Source organism: Narcine bancroftii, chromosome 14 (genome assembly GCF_036971445.1).
Source record: "Narcine bancroftii isolate sNarBan1 chromosome 14, sNarBan1.hap1, whole genome shotgun sequence".
NCBI classification, from domain to species: Eukaryota; Metazoa; Chordata; class Chondrichthyes; order Torpediniformes; family Narcinidae; genus Narcine; species Narcine bancroftii.
Window position 1 is genome coordinate 30172140 of NC_091482.1, and position 21530 is coordinate 30193669.

The following is a 21530-nucleotide window of genomic DNA, read 5'->3' on the forward strand; positions in this document are numbered from 1 at the left end:
TGAGGGTTGGCAGGAAACGTTCATGGTCGACCATCTCAAACCAGCACACCTTGACCTCGAGCAACCAATAACTGTTCCAGCCCCGTGGCAGAGAGGTTGATCTCCCATATGTATGAGCTGTTTATGAACTGTGGACTCAGCACCTCCGAACACCGGTTCTGAAGGGGGGGGGGGGTGGGGAAAGAGGGTGTCATGTAATGAGCTGCACTAATCCTCAAGTGAACTGAGTCATGGAGGTGCAGATTCACACTGGGCTGACATCACAATGGTCCCAGTAGGAGGGGCCGTAAAGGATCATGGGAGTGATGCTGATAAGCTCTTGGAGAGTTTCAGTAAAGTCAGTTGGTTGGTTCAACTTACTCACAGCTTCTGTGTGGTTCTTTTCTTTTGTTCGCTGCACACCACACCGATCACAGTAGATAGAATTGCCAAAGCCAGATAGCAGAAGAAACAAATACAGTTATTGAGGAAAAAGATTCAGTTTTATCAAGATGAAAAAGATTGGAGGAGAAGATACATCTTCTGAAAGAGAATAAGTCATTTAGTTAATAACTCAAGACAGCTGACTACAGAAAACAATTAAGAATGTAATTTGAAAGCCCAGCTAATAATGATGCAGAAATAAAAAGATATTGCACTTGAGCAACGTGTAACAAGCAAGATGAAGAAATTCAAAGACTGAGTTTACTATCAGCAGGACTGAAAGCAGAAGTACCAAAGTATCACATGATCTTTTCACTCCAGATCAAGTTTCTAACTTCTCAGAAGATAATGAGAAAATTACTTTCCTATCAAAAGAATTGAATGCAGAGAGAGAATCAAATAAAAAGGCCTCAAAATATACTGTCAGAAACTGAGACTCAATTGAAAGTTGCAAAATTGGATCTGGAATTGGAGAAAAAGGCAATAGAAGCCAGAGAGGTTGAAGAAGCTGCAGTTAAAAAAATCTGTAGAAGCCATAAGTAAAAACAGTCTACTTCTTTCCAGAAGGATTCTACAAATACTGTAGCTGTTGATGAGTTTAAAGAACTAATGTCATTTGACTATGACCAACTTCAGAAAAGAAAGACAATGATACAGGGAAGGTTAAAAAGACTCCTTTATTAAAATCGAGAGGATCAGATAAATCTCCAAAATCTGGTTCTAAGACTTCAAATTCTTACTATGAGAAGCAGAATGTTGAAGAAAGCCTCATGTTAAACTCGAAAGAAAAGCTGTGAGGAATTCTATGGGAGATGTAAGAACTTTGACAAGTCCAAACTGACTTTATTTGTTATGTACTTTGCATTTTGCCCACTACGCAGACTACAGAGTGGTGGTAAAGATCACTCTTTTCAAGGCTACTTGCCTTGAAGTAAGACCAGCAACATGTTATGTGGTTAATTGTTATTCATAATTATGTAATTACTATTAGACACATTACATCTCATTATAATAATTAGGGGCCGGTGTAAGAGCCAAAGGCTCGTTCCTTACTGGCCGTTGGCGGTGCGTCAGGGTCTGTGGGCCTGCGAGTTTGGTTCGGCCCTGGCAGGAAGTGGTTGGAGCCAGCACGTTCTGCAGTGAGCTTGCGCAGGGGTTTGCGCCCATTGAAAAGTAGATTCGTTAGCCCACGTCATCAGTTGGGTGATCCGAAGAAGGTGAGTTAGGCATCAATCATTTCTGTAGACCATTGCAAGGATGTTAGAACATTTCACAGACGTTAGAACTTTACTCGCTACTTTATGATTAATCGGTATTGCACTGAAACATTATTTTCTTCTACAACAGTTTTTGCTATTGATATGGAATGATACGACAGATGTTAGTCCTTTTGTGTTTGTTAATAAAGACTGTTTATGAAAATTAATTTGGGCTTCATTACCGATCTATTCAGAAATGCGTCGCAGACAAACGCCTCACTTAGCTTCCAAGCGACTATTTTATTGATCGAAGACGCTACACCAGCCTAGCTTCTGTTGTCCTATGTGTTTCTCTGAAGAATTGATGTCCAGCACTTCCATCAAAAAGAAGGTGGCACTGTTGTAACAACAGTGTTGCTGTTGGTGTAGACCGAAAAGAGCAAAGAGCGGAGATACAGCACTATTCAGCAGAGTGTTACTGACCGGTCTTAACGCCAATGGCTCCGTACAGGTTGTGTCCAAAATGGCAGTGCCTGTGCTGGTCTGTGTATCACAAGGAGATGGAGACTCCATGGGAGCAGTGGACCACGTAGGGCACCAAAAATGGGGAGAATGCCCCCCCCCCACCCCACATTAAGAAGGAGAAGCATTGGTGGTGAACATGGCAGGGGCTCAGCAGCTGAAAGACCCACACAGACTGTGAGCTGCCTGTGACTTTCGGACAAAGGACCACACAGGCTGCACACTACTGGAGACTGGTTCATTGGAACCAGATATCAGAGTCAGGATTTGAGAGGGTGCTGAGGGCAAGAATGGCTCTCGAAGGGCCTTGGGTGCTGAAGGCTTCCTGATCATACTGGAGGTTTCAACTGGAGTCTTTTTGGCTGCAGAGGCTGCGGGAGCACTGTAGGTGAATCCATGGGCACTCAGTATCTCTGAAGGGACTCGCTTTTGCTTCTCTTTCTCCCATTGTTAGAGGCATTGTCATGGAGACACTTGGTTTGCCTCATGGCAAATGTCATGAACATTACATTTTCATGTATTATTATGTGACAATAAAATTATCCTTTCAACCTTTGAGGTACACTTGCCAAGATTAGTTCTAAGAACATCCAGACTTGTACCAAAGTGCCATGGAGGAGTAGTCCATGTTTGCTCATGTGCTTTCCTTATGTTTTGCTTTTAATTTTCCAAGGTCAACTATTCTTTCTCTTTCTTTGACTGAGTGTCATTTATTAACTTAGTTCTTGTAAAGTGTCTCAAGAGGTTTCATTGCAATTGAATATAAATCCTTTTCAATTGGAACCTGCAGCTACTGAAGGCCCAGAAGATGGGTGGAACCTATTCCGCGGCCGGTATCTTGCGCTGTTGAGGTAGAGATAATAGACAGCCTTACATTCCCAGGGTAAACTTGCCCTGGTCCACCCACGTCGATGCCATGAAATTGCTTGAAATCCTGAGGAAATATGACATGCCATGTGCAAATCAGGATACATCCCAGCGCGATACGGGAACTGCTCTCTGCAAGGCCTCGATAAACTGCAGAAGGCTATGAACTTGGCTCAGACCATCACACAAGCCGTCCTTCTCCATCTCATCAACTCCATCTGTACATTCCGCTGCCTTGTAAAATCAGCCAACGTATTGCAAGACTCATCGCTCCCTGGCTACTCTCTCTTCACCCTACCCCCCTCCACCCACACCCAAAATTCATTAGGAAGAAGATCCAAAAGATTATATACGATCAGATTTAAAGACAGATTCTTTCTGCCGTGATCAGATTCCTGAATAATCCTCAAAGGAATAAAATTACCATATTTCTATCCTGTACCCATCGATCTCTCTCATAACTGCACATCTGTACACTTGAGATGTCTAGCTGGACTGCTAACAGAAAAGCTCTACCACTGAATTTTGGACCGTATGACAATAAACATTTTCTAGTGAATTATTTATGGGTTTAGCAGTTATAGCCAAGCATAAACCTGTCATCAGCATAAATGCCCCACCCAGCAAGAAATTCCTGGATAACATCCAGAATCAGGTTCTCTGGTTTTTCTCCCTCTCTGGTTAACAGTTCTGATAAGCAGCGATATAAAGGTTTAAATCAGGCATCTTGTTTGACTGTGAGAGATGGCAGGTGCATCTGCAATGAGATATCAGATGAATCTCTTGTGACTTAGCAAGACTGGAAGCTCTATTCTGAAATAACAGAATGAAGCAGAAAGGAAAATCTATTTATCACTCTTAACCACTTAACCCTGCACATTCCAAGTGCCCGAGATCAGAAATAGTCAGAGCTTGGCCATGTGATTCCTGAGATACCACAAATTGGAGGAATAGCATCTTATATTCCATCTCAGCAGATGAAACCAGTATAGATTTCTCCAACTGCCAGGAACCCCTCTCCTAGTTTTTCTCTCTCCCTCATCCCTCAGTCTCCATTCCTTCTGCTCCTCAACCCTTCCCTTTCTTCGATCAGAGAGCTACCTTTATACACCTCTGTCCTCTCCCCTCCCACCTGTATCTACCTTTAAACTCTTACCTGTTAGCCTCTGTTCTCCCCTTCCTTCCCCTCCCCCCCCCCCCCCACTTTTTATATGAGGCATCTACCTGATTTCGTGTACTGTTGAAAAAGGGCTCAAAACGCCAATTGCCTTTGACTGACTCTGAATGCTTCGTGCCCTACAGAGTTTCTCCAACACTTTTGTATTCTGCACTGGAACCCAGCATCTTGTTTACTTCCATATCAGAGGTTCCCCCATCTCTGATCTGCAGCTGAGATGTTCACCATCAGCAATTAATTAAGTCAAAATGGATGAGGTACTCGGTTTAAATGGGAACTCTGTGCTGATTTTATCAGAAAGAAAATATCAATCGACTTCCACCTCTCTGCGTCAAATCCTTTGGTGACTAAAGTCTTCTTGTTTCGGCAAATTTCTATCTGTGCACACCATACGTGACTAATGACATCCCCCCCAGAATTCAGTCTTTGCAGCAGGCTTTCCAACTAAAGTTAATCTTTCATCTCCTGTTCTTCCTTCCACGTCCTCACTGAGATACAGTGGAACTTGTTGCCGCGAACAGCAATAGAAGCAAGTCATTGGGTATATTTAAAGCAGAGGTTGATAGGTCCTTGACTAGTTAGGGTGTCAAAGGTTATGGGGAGAAGACAGGAGATTGGGTTTGAGAAGAAAAATACGTCATGTGAAGGTGGAGTAGATTGGATGGGCTTAATGCCCTAGTTCTGTACCTACATATGGTCTTATGGTCTAAAGGAAATCATAAATTAAAGAAAATCAATGCTAAAGTCAAGCTTCAGATATCTCAACAAGTCTGTGGCTCCCAATGATCTATTTCAGACATGGTCTCTGCAATACAGCAATCAGTTGCACACCTCATAACCTCTCCAGTGAGGGCTGCCACTGAAACAGGTCTTCATTTTGATCCAAGGAGAGAGAGCCACCTGGGTACCTTCCAGCAATAGGCACAAGGGATCAAGTGACTTTCTGGCCTCGTGCACTGAGAACTCGCACAGTACCTCTCCAACTTGCCCACATCCCTCAAACTGCCCAGAACATAGAAACCACTCGGATAACTCCTTTATCCGGGCCAAGCTAATCCTAATGACTCAGAAGTTATGATAAAACTGCACTTTACCAAAATGTGATACCAAGTGCAAAAACATCATTGCCTTCCATTCGATACCATTCTCAAGATAATATTTAATCACTATCTTTCTGATAAGAGCTCTCCTAACTGAAAATCCCTGCAGCGCCTTTTCAAAACCTAGAGAATATTTCAGATTCATTAAAAATTTTTGTGATGTTATCGCTATTAACATAACACTCTGTCCTACAAGCAGTAAGGATATGATCAGAAAATCTACTCTTCTATAGTTAGTTACGAGGTATCTAATGAACAAGAGAGCAGAAAGGATTTCTCTTCTCATTTGTGAAATACTGCCATAATGTATGCATCCTCTATGGTCAATGGTTTTCAAAGACTCACACATTTCACCTGAAGGCTAACATCTTTGACAGGGCAACATTCCCTCAGCTCTGTAAATACTTGTTACTGGCTAGGTTTGGGGACAACTGTCCCAAACAGAAGTGAGTATTTAGCTAGTGAGCCAGGTTTACACTGAAGGCTGCTTTCTTCAAGCTCAGAGTCATCACTTCTGGGCGCTTGAATAGCCAGTGTGGGCCTGCATTCAGTGACCCACTAGCACCGTGCTGGAAATTGGTTGAGGAAGGGAAATGGTGATATCCTAAGGAGGGACATCCACTGTTCTTAATGTGCCGCCTCCATTTACTGGTGCTGGGAGCTCAGCAGTCTAATTCTGTTGGAGACTTGATGGCAAAAGATATCTGAACCTTTGAAATCCTTTGATCATTTTCGAATCTGCACAAGGCCACCTGGAGCCCAAGAGTCCACGTGATAAACGTTTGAGTTTCCGCTAAAGCTGTGCCGTGTAATGCGAACCACATTGACATTAGTGTTGAAGATTTCCACATTCTTCTGGATGAATGGGAGAGTCACTCTGATCAGAGATACCATGCAGGTTGAGAAAGTATCCTCAACACGTGGCAATAATGCTGAAGATCCAACCCAGCACTTCCACCATAATGTCTCAGATTCAGATTTCAGGTTTATTGTCAGAGGACGTACGTGACATCACATACAACCCTGAGATTCCTTTTCTGCAAACGAGGCAGAATAACCACTTATTGGTAGTACAAGAAAAATCCTTATGCAGCATATACATATAAACGAATAGAAAACTATAAACAGATAATGAATGTAAACAAACTGACAGTGCAATACAGAAAAAATAAAAAATTATCAATAAATGCACGTCCTTAAAGGAGTCCATGATTGAGTTTGTTGTTGAGGAGTCTGATGATGGAGGGGGAGCAGCTGATCCTGAACCTGGTAGTGTGAGTCTTATGGCATCTATACCTCTTTCCCGATGGCAGCAGCGAGTACATAGCATGTGCTGGGTGGTGGGGATCCTCAATGATTGGTGCTGCTCTCACACAGCTGTGTTCCCTGTTGACATTCTCAATGGGGAGGGCTTTGCCTGTGATGTCCTGGGCTGTGTCCACTACCTTCTGCAGGGCTATTGGTGTCCCCATGCCAGACTGTGATGCAGCTGGTCAGCAACTTTCCATCACACCTCTGCAGGTATTTGCCAGGGTTTCCGATGTCATATCAAACCTCCGCAAACTCCTGAGGAAGTAAAAGCGCTGACGTGCTTTCTGCACAATGCCATTAGTGTGCTCCGAGATAGTGACTCCCAAGAACAAATTTGTTCACCCTCTCCATCTCTGATCCCCTAATGATCTCTGGATTGGATACCTCTGACTTTCCCTTCCTGATGTCAACGATCAGCTCCTTAGTTTCTGTGACATTTGAGTGCAAGGTTGTTGTTGGTGCATCATTCAGCCAAGTTTCCAGTTTCTCTCCTGCATGTTAACTCAACCCCTTCCTTTATACAACCCACTCACCTGCTATCGTCAACAAATTTGTAGATGTTGTTATTGTCCTATCATGTAAAGTGAGTAGAGCAGGGGGCTAAAAATGCAGCCCTGTAGTGCTCCAATATTGATGGAGATTGTGGAGGAGATGTTCTTACCAATCCTCACTGACTGAGGTTAGGAGTTGAGGAAATTCATGATCTAATTACACAGTGGGGTGTTGAATCCCAGGTCTTGGAGTTTGCTGATCAGTTTTTATGGGATGCTGGTGTTAAATATCGAACTGTAGTCGATAAAGAGCATCCTTATGTATGCATCTTTGCTGTCCAGGTGTTACAGGGCCAGTGAGATGACATCCGCCATAGACTTGTTGCTACAATAGGTGAACTGGAATGTATTTATGTCACCACTCAACCGGTTATCCTTCAGCACCAGCCTTTCAAAACACTTCATCACCGTTGATGTCAGTTCTACAGGTTAGTGCACTTTTCTTGGGCATTCAAATGATTGACGCCTGTTTGAAACAGATGGGTACCATACCCATCAGGAGTGAGCTATTGAGCCATGAATACATTGGTAAGTTGGTCAGCACAGATTTTTAAAACCTGACCAGGTACTCCGTTCAGGCTGGGTGCTTTTTTCAGATTCACTTTCCTGAAGGCAGTACGCATGTCATCCTCAGATACAGACATGTTGGGATCATCAGGGAACGTGAGGGAGTGGAGGGGTAGTTCTTTGCTGTTACTGTTGTCACATTGAGTTCCTCTGGGAGAGAAGCTTTGCCATCTGCTACTTCATCAGATTTGGTTTTGTAGCAGGTCATGGCATTTAGGCCCTGCCACAGTGGTCGGGTATCCCTCATTGTTTCCTTTTTCATCAGAAATCTCCACCGCGCCCGGGAGATAGCTTTTCGCAGAAAATACATCTTATATTTTCTCAGAAAAGACACATCTCTGAAGATAAGGAAGCTTGGATAATTTTTCAACTGATAAGAGAGAGCTAGCAAGAACAGGTCCCGCCTGATCAATTCGACTCAGTGTTATTTGTGTTGACTTCCTGAACGAATTTGCTGAAGACCCATATAAGTTACTTTTATTCGATGCAGATTCTCACAAGAGGTGTATGACAATTGTCAGCCTGATGCAGAAATTGAGACAGATGAAGGACATGGAGAGAAGGGTCAAGAGGGAGGTACACAATGTGGCTGGGCCTGATCAGTGGTTTCTGGCCTGGATACAGGTCCAAGCCACAAGTATTAATTGCGTTTGTAGAAGACGGATGACGGAATAGAATGTAACACATCCAATGTCAAAAAGATCAAATCAAGTCAAACCACCTTGTGGTGGTACACCACCAGCCTACTGCAGGGGGCATCCTTTGTACCTGCAGGAATGTAAAGGGACAGGACAACACCTGACTGGCTGCCAACTAGTCAGCCTGAATGGATGAAGCCCCACCTCGTTGGGTGTCAATCACCCTCCAAGAAATAACCCTGTGCCAGCCTCCCGAGGCCTCACACTGAGTTGCTGCAGCCACAGCCAGCCTGGCTCTGTGGATGTTTTTGTGGATTAAAGTCTGTTGTTCAGTCTTTACCTTGTGTGTGTCTGATTCTGTCTAACAGCACACCACAATTTAATCCACAAAATTTTCCCACAGCTGCCATGGAAAAAATCCTGTGCGCAGGGAGCCTCGAGGTCGACCCATGCCACCCGGAAGCCCAGACACACTTCGAGATCTGGAAGCATGCAGTCGAGGCAATCATCGAGGCGCATCAGGGCGACATCCTGGACTCTGATCAGAAGAGGTTGGTCTTACTCCAGTCAAAGCTGGGTCCCCGAGCCTTCCAGGTAACAAAAGGCTGCTCCACGCACAATGGAAACTCTTGAGAACTTGTACAAGCCCCCCATGAATGTGGTCTCCTCAACACCCGAGTCCAGCAACCCGGGGAGACAGCTGAGTCTTACCTGGGACACTTGTGAGAGTTGGCCCAACCGTGTCTGGCTGAACCCGGGGTAGGTGTAGAGGAGGTTGAGAGGCTGATCCGGGATGCCTTCATCCGAGGGCTACGTTCGAGGGCCATTAGGCAAAAGCTGCAAGAAGACAACATCTATGCCCTAACCAGGACTGTGGAAGTGGTCCAAACCCTGGAAGCAGCAGCCCTGCACGTAAAAGCCTTGAATTCTGGTTTCCCCAGGCTTCCTCATGGCCCTCTCACACTGCAGCTGCAGCCCCAGGCCGAGCTGGGGAGGAGTACGTCGCTGCGGCAGGCGCCCGGTGCCCCTGTAAGTACTGTGGGTCCTGGTGTGGATCAGATCGACGATCATGCCAAAACTGCCCAGCTAGGAACTTATATTGTTCCCGATGTGGCAAGAAAGGCCACTTTGCAAAAGTGTGCCTCTCTAAACCTGCCGGCAGCTCAGCGGCCCTCTATGACCTCCCTACCTCCCCCGCGGGACCCCCTACATGCGCGTGTCAGACAGCGCCATTGTCCACGTGATGACTTCTGTCTTCCCCGACTTTGACTGCACAACATCCGGCCCTGCCAGCAACTATAGCAGCATGTGCCCCAAGCATCTGCACCAGCCCTCGCACGCGCCGCTCACTGAGAACTACAGCAATGTCACTTCCGGCTCACGGCATGACGTTACTTCTGCCTGGCATAATTATCTCACTGCCGCCGGTCATGATGATGTCACTTCCCCCAGCTCAGCGGATACGGCTGGGGAAGGAGGCCAGCCATGCAATGGCTTTCCACATGCTGCTGCCATCTTGGGCCTGGCAGCGCCCAACACGGAGGGCCCCCGATGATGTTGAGAACAACATGGTCAACACGGGTGATGCCCAGGCCACCCTATCGATGCTCCCCATCCCTCCGGATAGCGACAATTCTGACTCCGAGATGGTCCTGACCACCACCACGCTGACCAGGGACATTCCCCACGATCTCAGGCGCTCGCTGATGAACGTGCAAGTCAACGGGCAGGTAACAAAGTGCCTGTTGGACAGTGACAGCACCGAGAGCTTCATTCACCCAAGTGTGGCCCACCCCCAAAGGTTAAAGGTCCACCCCACCACCTGCTCAATCGCCCTCGCTACCAAGGATAAGACTGTTGGTACCCTCGGGCACTGCTCAGTCGATATAATTGTGGGAGGGGAGACTTACACAGGATTCAGGCTCCCAGTCATGTCCAAGCTCTGCGCACCACTCCTCCTGGGCCTGGATTTCCAGTGCCACCTACAGAGTGCCACCCTTGCCTTCGGGGAGCCCCAACCTCCACTCACATTGCACAGCACGCCAACCTACCAGCCCTAGCCAAACTGGGCCTCTCCATACTGCGCATCACCCCACTGGCGCTCTTCCCACATCTTGCGCTAGGCTGCAAGCCGATCGCCACCAGAAGTAGGCGCTATTGCGCTGCAGACAGGAACTTCATCAAGGCAGAGGTGCGGCGACTCTTGGCGGAAGGTGTTATAGAGCCCAGTAACAGCCCAAGTCCTTGTAGTCAAAGGGGGAATTAAGTCGAGGATGGTCATGCATTACAGCCAGACCATTAATTGGTACACCCAGCTGGATGTCTATCCCCTGCCGAGCATCGCCGACATGGTCAATGAGATTGCCTGCCACCAGGTTTTCTCCACAATTGACCTGAAGTCGGTATATCACCAAACCCCTATCCACCCAAAGGACAAGCCCTACACGGCCTCTGAGGTGGACAGGCGCCTGTACCAGTTCCGGCGGGTTCCTTTTGGGGTCATGATCGGAGTCTCCATCTTCCAGTGGGAGAAGGATAGCATGGTAGACGGGCATAAGCTAAAGGTGACATTCCCATATCTGGATAACATCACTATCTGCGGCCGTGACCAGCAGGACCACGATGCTAACCTGGAAAAATTCCTCCAGACTGCCACGGAGCTGAACCTCACTTACAACAAGGAAAAGTGTGTGTTCAGCACCACCCTGGGGTACATCGTGGCCCATGGAGTCATCGGCCCAGATCCGGAAAGAATGCACCCATTAAGAGTTACCTCTCCCCCCCCCCCACGCTAAAGGCCCTCCGCAGGTGCTTGGGCCTGTTATTACTCGCAGAGGGTCCCTCACTTCTTGGTAAAGGTCCGCCCACTGGCCCAAGCCACAACTTTTCCCCTCCCACCCGAGGTGCAGGCAGCCTTCACCCGCATCAAGCAAGACATCGTGGACACCACGATGCAGGCTGTGGATGAGGACTTCCCCTTCAAGGTGGAGAGTGATTCCTCCGAGGTGGCCTTCGCTGCTACCCTCAATCAAGGGGGGTGCCCTGTCGCCTTCTTTTCCAGGACCCTCCACAGCTCCGAGCTAGGGCACTCCGCCATTGAAAAGGAGGCCCAGGCAATTGTGGAAGCGCTCCACCACTGGCGCCACTACCTAGCCGGCAGGAGATTCACACTCCTCACAGACCAGTGGGCCGTGCTTTCATGTTTAACACTTCCCACAAGAGCAAGATAAAGAATTACAAGATCCTGCGCTGGAGAGTCGAGCTGGCAACCTACAACTATGACATCCAGTACCGCCCTGGGAAGTTTAACGATTCCCCTGATGCCCTCTCTCGCACCTGCGTGTCTATGCATGATGACAGGTTGCAGGCATTGCATGAGTTCCTCTTCCATCCGGGCGTCACATGGTTGTATCATTTTGTCAAGTCCTGAAATCTGCCATACACCATCAGGGACATCAGGGACATGACCGAGTCCTGTTGGGTCTGTGCGGAGTGTAAACCCCACTTCTTCCGCCCCCATTCCCCAGACCCACATTGTACTCGGCCTTTCAAGCGTCTTAGCATGGACTTCAAAGGGCCCCTGCCTTCCACGAACTGAAACATCTACTTCCTCACTGTAGTGGACGAGTACTCACGCTTCCCTTTCGCCATCCCTTATCCGGACAACTCCACGGCCAATGTCATCAGGGCCCTGGGGCAGATCTTCACCATGTTTAGCTACCCGCCTTCATCCACAGCGACCGGGGGTCTAGTTTCATGAGCGACAAGCTGCGCCAGTACCTGATGGTGAGGGGCATCACACGACAATCTATAACCCAAGAGGCAAAGGCCAAGTGGAACATGAGAATGGGGTGGTCTGGAAAGCAGTCCTCCTGGCTCTCAGGTCAAAAGGGTGGGCCGTTGAATTCTGGCAGGACGTCCTTCCCGAGGCAATCCATGCCATTCGGTCACTGCTGTGCAAGGCTACCAACAAGAGCCCTCACAAACGTCTGTTCTCATTCCCCAGGAGGTTGGCGACTGGAATGTCACTCCCAGCATGGCTCACATCCCCGTGACTGGTGCTTCTGCATAAGCATGTATGGACACACAAGGCCGAAGCCCTGGTGGAGCAGGTCTTCCTCCTTCATGCAAACCATAACTACGCTTACGTTAGGTTCAGCAGCGGCAGGGAGGACACTGTCTGAACCAGGGACCCGGCACCAGCAGGAGCACCCACCACACCACACCACCTTCCAATCCAGGATGACTCTGACCTGGCATACACCCCCATCCCCATGCAACTATGGGGCACGCAGGGCCTCCTTGACCACCAGGGGCCCATTTCAGCCTTAGGAGACGATCCCGCCGCCCCACCCATCCAATATGACCCGTATACATTGACCACACCTCCCCTGGCCACCCCTCTGCGTGACACCACACCAGCCACACACACCCATGCCGCCAGCCCCCCCACTTTCCCTCTGACCAGTGATCAGGAACCAGTCCTACGATGGTCACAGATACCCCAGCAGCCATTGAATCATCTCAACCTGTAAATATTGTGTGTACATAGTTGATGTGATTCCTTGTTACTGTGCCCACCGCCCCCCCCGGGACAATTTTTAAAGAAAGGGGTGAATGTGGTGGTACACCACCAGCCTACTGCAGGGGGAAATCTTGTACCTGCAGGAGTGTAAAGGGACAGGACAACACCTGGGCGGCTGCCAATCAGTCGGCCTGAATGGATCAAGCCCCACCCAGTCGGGTGTCAATCACCCTCCAGGATATAAGCCTGTGCCGGCCTCCCGCAGCCTCACACAGAGTTTCTGCAGCCACAGCCAGCCTGCCTCTGTGGAGGTTTTTGTGGATTAAAGCCTGTTGTTCAGTCTTTATCTTGTGTGTGTCTGTTTCTGTCTAACAGCGCACCACACACCATTATTTATCGTTCATACTATGCTTGCATGGTAAAGATGAGATAGCATTTCCCCAGGACCATTAAGCACGTTTACATAGTTTACATAAGTTAAAATAGTTAACCACATTAAAATATGAAGATATTAAGACTTTTACAGCAACAATACATGGTACCCTATCTACAAATGATCTGGGATTTCAGGGGCCTGATGGCCCGAGTGCTATGCTACCTCCAACCAGGTGGCAGAAGGGAGAACAGTTTACATGAGGGGTGTGTGGAGTCCTTCACAATGTTTATTCTCTTTCACCTGCATTGAATGTTGAATGTCCTTCATGGTAGGAAGAGAGCCCCCAATGATCTTTTCCACAGATTTCACGATCATCTGTAGGGTCTTGCAGTCCGAGGTGGTACAGCTTCCAAACCAGGCGGTGATGCAGTTGCACAGGATGCTCTCAATACATCTTCTGTAGAATGTAGTGGGAATGGAGGGTGAGAGATGGACTTTGCTCAACTTTTGCAGGAAGTAGAGGCACTGCTGGACTTACTTGGCTATGGAGCTGGTGTTAAGGGATCAGGTGAGGTTCTCCGCCAAGTGTACTCCAAGGAACTTGATACTCTTGACAACCTCAATGGTGGGGTCATTAATGATCAACAGAGCATGCTCCTTCCAGCCCTCTTAAATTTGATAACCATCTCTTTTGTTTTTTTTAGCATTCGGATACAGGTTGTTGGCTCTGCACCAGTCCCTTAGTGACTGCACCTCTTCTCTGAACAATGTCTCGTCATTCTTACTGATCAGCCCCACCGCGGTCATGTCATCAGCGAACTTAATGATGTGGCTGGAGCTGTGTTTAACTGCACACTTGTATGTAGTGCGGTCGAAACATTCCAAATGGATATTAAATGAAACAAATAGGCAAAGTGGTTTTCAGTGCAGTCTAAATAATATGATCCACTTTCAAGTTAAAATGGATGAAAGAGAATCCTTTCTAAATAGTGCCAACCTAAAAGCAGTGGAATTTCAGAAACATAAGAGTTCATGACATTAATCTTTCAGAAAATAATAACACAGTCCTTTTATCTCCAGGGAACTAGAATTTGAGAGTATAAACCTTTACAGTGATATAAAGGTCTGGTTAATCATATCTGTTTTGCAAACAGTTTTGGACAGTGCAACTTGGTAATTATGTGGTGACCTCAGAGGATGTATTTACTGGAAGGTCACTTCAGAGTCTGGGGCATATTAGTGATAGAATACACAAACAAGGATTGAATCCCTTGACGTTTGCAAGTATAGGATTGAGTTCTCAAAAGATATTGAAGGGAATCTGTGGGAGAAATATTTCTGGTTGGGAATCCAGAAACAGGGAGGATAGGAGTTGGAGCATAGTTTTGAGTGGTTAGGGAAATACTTCTACAAAGAAAGGGTGATAGATGTTTGGAAATGTCCTCCGAACATAAAACTTAATCAATTATTCTTTTAAATCCAACACTAAATTACATTGGCTAAATAAGTCCAGGCATACAGATCAGGGCGATTAACACCTCATTATTACAGTGCCAGAGACCTGAGTTGAATCCCACGCTGTCTGTAAGGAGTTTGCATATTCTCCCTGTGTCTGCATGTGGGCTTTAATGCCCTATTACCATGCTGCATGTTTAAATTTAACTTTAAAAAGAATGGAAAACAAAATCACAGGAGAGTATGGAACAGATTCTAATTCAAAATAATCTGCTGATGCTTGAAATTTGAAATAGAAAAATGCTCAAACTCCAATTAAGTATCCCCGACCTGAAATCCGCGTGTCTCTCAAAACATTAACTCTTTTTCTCTTCCACAGATGCTGCCTGGCCTGTTAAGCATCTCCCGCATTTCTGGTTTTATCATGGAGAAGATGTACGCTGGCTTGTGATTGTTGCTTGTTTACTGGGAAGAACATATAGCTCATGGCATCCTGCTAAATTAATTCAGCAATTTCTCTTAATGCTCATATCCATTGGCTCTGCCTCAAGCCCTAATCTACAAGTTTCCAATATCTCATGAGTTAAAATGGGATTGAAAACTGTGCCAGGTTTTGAGAAGAAAATGGAGGGATTGACTTGAAGAGAGGAAAGGAAGGGATAGGAGAACTCAGAGTGAAAGCAGGGACTGTTTTAATTAAGTTTGAGATGTGGGAGAAGGGGTATAGGAATATCTGAGTTCCTTTCCACTCTTTATACGACACACACCCTTTCGGTTCTCACATCCTGGAACAGTTGGTGATCTCATTTTAACCCATCAGATTAAGAAAGCCAATGGATATCAGCTTTGGAGAAGTTGCTGAATTAGCTCAGCCGGCAGCAAACAAGAAACAACCACAAGGTGGTGAAAAATGTGCTGCCCACATTGAAGTTTATCCTGCACTGAGACCAGGTCACAAGATGTTCCCAACGGCAGACCATGCCAGGCAGATTTGCCTGTGGCTGCTTGGCAGTGGAATTGGTTGATAACTTCAGTTCTACTTTAAATTTCCCCCTCTGGATTTTTGAGGGAGCATTGGACGCATACACTCCTTGACTCACCAGTGCACACACCTGCCACACATTTTCTGATGGGTACCCCTCAGAGTGAGGCTTCTTCATGACCTGATCTGCAAACAACCACATTTAGGATGGGAACCAAAATGAGTGGATGGTCTTTACCTGGATCCAAACACAGACCAAAGACAGGATGGGAGATTTATTAGCTAACGTAAGTTACCTCTGTGTAGTTAATGGCAAAAAGAAAATCAAAGAGGAGCAGAGGAGCATGTGTGCAACATAACAAGTTGCAGGTTTTGAGGGCATCAGGGTGGAGTAGAACCAATAGGGTGCTGGCAGAGCCTAAACAGGTTGATTGGCCCCTTGTGTCATTATAGCATAAAAGCTGGAATGGATTGATTTCTGTACCCACCTGACATGTGCCCATTAGAAGAGCAGAGGCGGAAGCAACTGAAGGAACAGAACTTGCCCTTGTCATTCAGGACTAAGCGTGAGCTGGTGATAAGGGAGCTGCCATTGGTCAAATCAAACTAAGCTGCAGGAGTTTAAATAGTTTCCACGCTGTAGACTTGCCAATTCTGCTAATATTGTTCTGTGTACAAGCAAGCTGTTACTTATTCTATATATAGTAAAATACCTGATAACTGACACTTTCGAGAATATGTAGATTCTGGATAAGTGAGTTTTCTGGTTGCTTGAGACTCACTCTTACAATACCAACATTAAAAATAAACAGTTTACAAGACAAAAATACTGTACTTACAATGAACATACCTTCACTTGCATGTATACATAAATCTTAAAAGCATTTTACTTCATTTTCAGTCACATTCTTCGAAAACATTTAACTGTCGCTGCACCGCAGGTCCTCCCCTTCCACGGAGCTGCCCGAAAGACAAACAATAACATCATAATTAACTCCCCCTCCCCCAAGTTAACAAATAAAGCCTTACTAATAATATGCTAATAAAAACTCTTACTAAGCAGGGATAAGGAGACACTTTAAGAGAGACACCCCAACAGGCAGCTCTTCGTCCTGGGCGACGTTATTTTATTCAATCACAACTTTATTCAAACATCTGCTATGAGTAAAGCACCAGCCAAGGCCCTCACTCCGCTGGCTGGATATTTGCTCCCATCTTCACCAAAGGTTTGTATTACTTCAGAGATAATGTACTTTTACAATTTTAAACTTTAATTTAAAATTTATTTATTCTTATTTATTTAAAATTATTTATTTTCCTCAATTTTTTTTGCCAGTTGCTTAAGGTGGCTTGAATTCTGGATAACAGGGGTTTTACTGCATTTATTTATTTTGGGATTGGAGCATCACTGACAAGGCCAGCATTTATTGTCTATCTTTAACCCCTTGGACTCCAGCCATTTTTAACCTTTCCATATATACTTCCAAACCAGATCCATGGGTAAATAGTTACAGTACGAAAACCGGGACATGGTGTATATGCGCTTGTTGGTAGTCCCTGAAAACAGGGACATGGAATCCAAAGGATCAATGTTTTTGTGAAGGTGGTGCCCACCTGTCTTCTGAAGGTCTCAGAAGTTGCTGGTGGGGAATTTTGGGATTTAGACCTAGTCACACTGGAGGAAAAGTGGTATGTTGATAAATCGCGATGGTTTGTTAACCTGGGACAATTGTGCAATGAATGGTGTTTCCAAATAGCAGCTGCCTTTCCTCAAATCCTGTTGGTAGCTTTGGTACAACTCTCTTTTCAATATTTTTATTGGTTTCATCAAATAAATGTTACATGGCAATAAAATAAAATATTAACAAATCTTACATAGTAATAAAAATAGTATTGAAACCTACCTTTCTTGAAAAGAAGTAAAACAGCTGACTAGACTAATTATCCATCCCCTCCCTTCGGAGGCTACAGGCTAAACACAAACATTCCACGACTAACAATAAAAAAAGGTAAACAATGGGGTTAAAAACCAGAAACTAATCTCACAAATTTTGAAAATAATTGAGAAAAGAACCCCATAAAGAAACAAAATTAAGATTAATTTCAGTCGTGGAACATTTCATTTTTCCCAAAGTCAGACATGCCATCATATCAGACAACCATTAAGTGTGAGTGGGAGAGACAGCATCTTTCTATCTCATTAATATGCCCCTTCTAGTGATAAGGGAAGTGAGGGAAACTACATGGGATTGTGAGCCCCATTAATTCCAAAAAGAGCAAGAAAAAGATTTGGAGTCAAAGTAAGGTTTAGAACTAAAGACAAGGTACAGAATACACCTTCCCAAAAACTGGAAAGGGAGGGACATAACATATGATACTATTGTGCGGTTAGATGGGCCGAACTGCTGCCCCAGTCGGTTGAGACAAGATGACGCATGCTCCCCTTCCCTTCTCAGGAGAAGCCCGCGTTTGGCGACATGCACTGCCCAAGAGAAGTCGCCACTTCCTGGTTGTGTGTCCTTGGGCAGGCAGTGACTCTGCAATGCATTGATGTCACTCCCTTAGACCAGTGCACCCCAGACAGAAAGTGGGTCATCCCCTTAAAGTAGCGCAAGAGATTCGAATAAAGTTCAGTTACTGGTTCACCCTCGCGCTGCGCGGACGCGCTTCATTTCAGTAGTGCTGCCGTGAGCAACCGTTACACCATGTTCCTTCTTCAGTTACACATTTATCACATTTAGAAGAAAGATTAGAATAGAATTTAGACAATTGGACTTTGGAATAGTGGGCCCGGTGTATAACCTTAATGAGTGTCTGGCACAAAGAGGATGAATGTACTCGCTTCAGAATAGAAACCCATGTAGTTTCAGAAATTAACTGTTGAAAAACCTATTCCCATCGTTTTTTTTTTAATTCTGTCCAGGGAACTATCCCTACAATTTAGATGTAATTTATAAAGACCAGCTACCCCTCCCCCCAACCCCTTTATAATTAGGTTTGAAATTATAAATCATCCCTATCATATTATGTTCCAGGTCTTCAGGGAGCTTCAAAATTAAATTAAACCTTTGGGATAACTGAATCGATCAACCAGTTCAGTGTGGAGCAGATCAGCAGGTGGCAGATTCCCTTTCCTCAGAGGCCTTTATTGGCAAGGTTGATGGTAACTATTATTGAAAGTTGATTTTCTTTTATTTAAACAAAACAGTCTGCAGATGCTGTGATTGTAGATTACAGAAAAATGCTGGAGAAAATCAGCATAAAGATGCATAACCGACATGCCGGGCCTAAGCCTTTCATCTTTTATTAGATTATTGATTACTTAACTAATTGAATTTAAACTCGTGTTTCTGGATTCCTCATCCTGTGGGAATCCCAGTCAAATAATCCAATAACTGCACCACCAAGTGAACTCAATTAGATTCTAGGCTGCATTTGACATCTGGGAAGCAGTTGTTTTACTTGCAAACAAACTGAACCAGTGAATTAGATTACAATAATATTTGTTCCCCTTTGAATGAAATTGTTTATATTACTAGGATTTGGGAGTCTTTCAGCAAAATTTACTGCTTTCAAAGGACGTGTGTAAGCACTACACTGCTGCCCGTCCACATGCCAGCATCGTGGATTCTGTCTGGTAATTTTACAGTCTGCTCCTAGATCCCTCCGAGTTCCAATTGGAATGTCTAGATTTTTCTCTCTGTGGCCTTGATTGGGAAGCTCATTCCACATTTTACATTGTCTGAATCCTCTCTTGTAAAAATCAATTTGTTAATTGTTTGGCTGAACAAGTGGTTTTAATGACACAGAATGAAACGATGAGGCTCTGAAGAAGAAATGCTGAAAGCAGCCAAAGAGAAAGAAAAAGGGTAATATTAAAGGTATTCATTGTCAGACAGCAGCATGTCATTTTTCATAATGAAACATTGTACATCCCAAAATACCAACATTAAAAATGCATTCAATGACGAAAGGATTTATGGGCGAGATCTCTTGAGCAGGCTGCTCACAGTCAATATTTGCAACATCTTAGTAAGATCCTGGATACCTGGTGCCGGGAGGGAATCAGCTGTATCAAGGATTGTTAAGAGCAAGGACAGTTCATGTTATTTGAACAGCTGAGGGATAAATATGATTTGCCTCATAAAACTTTCATCTGCCATCTTCAGCTAAGATCTTTCTTAAGGGATCATTTGGGACCATCTGTGGCCCTGCCTGTGTGTAGTGACAATGAAAACTAATTCGAAAGGAGAATATGTGTAATTTTATCTCTACAATGTATCTCCTAATCCAAAGTGAAAGCCCAAAGCCGGGCTCTCACTTGGGCAAGCGGTGTTGGTCAAACCTGTGTCTGGACAGCATGACAGCAGTTATTACTGTCAGGTACAGGTTGGTGCAATACAATTTCCTGCACCAACTGTACCTCACACCATAAAAATTACATAAATCCAAACTAGAAATCTCAGAAATGTGCTTTAGGTGTAGAGATTGGAACCTTTATCCATTCAACCTGGCTGCGTACAAAGGTGACATCCTTCTGGGAGGACCTGGGGGACTGAAAAAGAAATTACAAAGGTGGATTTTCCACAGGATCCGGAATTGTACCTTCTGGGAAATATTATGGGCATGAGTTTTAAACTGTCCAGGTACCACATTCAGTTTGTGAAGGTCGCCTTGTCGGCAGGCAGGAAGTGTATAGCGGTCACATGGAAGACCGACTCCCAATTAAATATTATACGTTGGAATACGGAATTCCCCTGGAGAAAATCACGTACAATTTGAGGAAGAAATATGGCGCATTCGTTAGAGTGTGGCAACCCTATCTGCAGCACATTGCTGCGCAGATGTAATTCTACCCCCTTTTAGATATAGTGAATACAATAACCGTAACAGTAGTGAAATGTTTGAGATCGTGGCTCTTGCATTTTTTTTCCTTATTAAGTTTATTTGGGCTCTTCTTAATTTCCCTTAAAGGTTTTTGCCTTTCACGATATTCTGATCTTTGTATTTGTTTGATTTATAGAATGTTTTTTGTGTTAGAGTACAGGAAGTGGGGGAGAGGGGGAGGGGAATAAAATAGACTCTGCAAGATATACACTATTGTTGGAAAAATGTATTGTTTATTTGGATTCATACGAGTCTGAAAATCAGAAATAAAATATTCAAAAAAAATATTGGCAACACCCTTCTTTCAGACGGACGGTATCAATATCATGGAATTCTGCCTCTCAGTGATACACAACACACTGAGCTTTGAGAGTGCAGGTTGTAAGCTAAATGCCAGTCAGACCAGGGTCAAATTCATGTAACTCATGTAATCAAGGAATTCATTTGCAAATTTCTCACAAGATAATTTTCCGATTTTCACTTCCTCAGTGAGTCACTGCTTTCTGGGAAGTTATATTCAATAGGAATTTAATTTACAGAGTTATCCCCCCCTACTCCCCCTCCCCAATTAATTTTCAACTTTCCTCTCCTGTCCTCCGATCCATGTCCAATTATGGCCTGCTGCCTGTGTTCCCTGCTCTTGCTTCCCTCCTCCCCTGGCCTTCTTATGCAGGTACCTATCTGCCTTTTGTGCATACTTTGAAGAAGGGCTCAGCCCAAAACATCAGTTGTTTATCTTTAAACCTCCTACGGACACGGCATGACCCTCCTGAATTCCTCCAGTATTTTTGTGTGTTTTCTATTGGAGCTGGTGTGTCTTATGTAACTGTGTTACTGCAGCAATCAAGTACATTGCACTAATGTAAATGGCAATCACTCACATTGATTGAACATCGATAGATTATTGAGGTTAAGGCTCCTCATTATTACCTGACAATAAGCACTGAGCT

General features: G+C 45.0%; 1 long non-coding RNA gene across 2 annotated transcripts; it reads left to right on the plus strand.

Annotated features, from left to right (window-relative positions):
* The first annotated feature begins 246 nt into the window (after positions 1–246).
* Positions 247–16412, plus strand: LOC138749999 (uncharacterized). 2 transcript variants are annotated; one of them, XR_011349001.1, is made up of 3 exons: positions 247–1640; positions 7433–7578; positions 15091–16412. It is a non-coding gene; the product is annotated as an uncharacterized lncRNA (long non-coding RNA). The 2 variants fall into 2 exon arrangements; XR_011349002.1 differs by lacking the exon at positions 15091–16412 and adding an exon at positions 13961–14076.
* The last annotated feature ends 5118 nt before the right edge of the window (positions 16413–21530 follow it).